Raw genomic sequence first — 1,512 nt, forward strand, 5'->3', positions numbered from 1 at the left:
ACTATATAAATATATTAATTTGCAATATATGTCCATATATTCATTTCTAATATTTGTTAACATATTACATTTCAGTACATGTAAATATATTAAATTTCTATAAATGTAAATATATTTTAAAACAATATGTAAGTAAATTAAATCTACATATATGTAAATGTTTTGATTTTATATAGATTATAATTTGCCCCTTCATAATAAATCAAACAGAAATTGGAAACTGAAAAAATGTACAAATCTCCAGACAATGCAACTTAAAAACAGTGACAATATCAACTGAATTGACTTATTAATATAAAGAGTAAATTTATCAACACCAGTTCAGCATGAACCAACAAAAATTATGAATGCTCATGATGTTTCCGGCACATAAATGAAAGATTATCATTCTGTAAGCATCCATGGTCAAAACATTATGCACAAACATGCAAGTCTTAGTAGGCATTCAACACCAGTGTTGGAGAAGCTACTCTGAAACTGTAGCTTGACCAGCTACAAGCTACTCGTAAATGTAACTAGTTAAGCTACATTCAAGCTACCTTTCTGAAAAAGTAGCTAGCTACACTACTATGGGATGATATTAGACTCAAAATGATTAATAGATGCACGCACAATTATCCATGTACTGCATATATTTTATACATGTATCTTACTAGCCACAAACAAATGCCTTTTGAGTCTGTGGAATTCGATATTAAATGATTGTGCAGCGATTTGTACAAATACAGACATGTTTGTGAATAAAAATGTTCTGTTCTGCATTAATATATCATAAATTGCTCATGCAAAAAGGAATCCGTGCATATGTGGATCAGGTGACACGCGTGCATTAATTGATGTCTAGTTCGAGTCGATCTTGTTTGGTTCATTTGGATTTTGAGACTTCATTTTCACAGTTTACAGCATTTCACGTCCCCCACACACACACAACTACCAACGAACAAGGCCCAGTGCAATTCATTAATGTGTACACGATTTGAAAAATTCGCAAATGTGCTCACTACATTGAAACAAATGCTTTTCAACCGGTGTCTGCAGAGTTAAGAATTACATTAATGTGCAGCATTTTGTTCAAATAGAGACATATTTGTGAATACAAATGTTATAGTTTGTATTAAAGTATCATGATTTGTGCATGTAGCGATTAAAATGTGCATTTATGGATCAGGTGACACGCGTGCATTCATTCATGTCTCTTCTGAGTCGATTCTATTTGATTCATTTGAATTTTGAGACGTTCGTTCCGCCCTTTTAGCCTTGCGCAATCCACACACACACAGCTCGCGATCCACGCGCAGCTGAGCCACAGAACATCAGCGACCACTAGATGGCACCAGACCCACTCACATGTGCGCATTCCATTGAGTACAGTTTTATAAATGTTACATTGTGTTTTCTTTGTTTCTTTTTAGTTTGGCTATTCTCCTCTACCGTAGAAATATAATAAAGATGTTTTATTGAACTTGTTCTAACTTAACTTGTCTTAAGACACAGAATAGCTTATATTAATTT

Source organism: Sinocyclocheilus anshuiensis, unplaced genomic scaffold (genome assembly GCF_001515605.1).
Source record: "Sinocyclocheilus anshuiensis isolate Anshui unplaced genomic scaffold, SAMN03320099.WGS_v1.1 scaffold4148, whole genome shotgun sequence".
Taxonomy (NCBI): Eukaryota; Metazoa; Chordata; class Actinopteri; order Cypriniformes; family Cyprinidae; genus Sinocyclocheilus; species Sinocyclocheilus anshuiensis.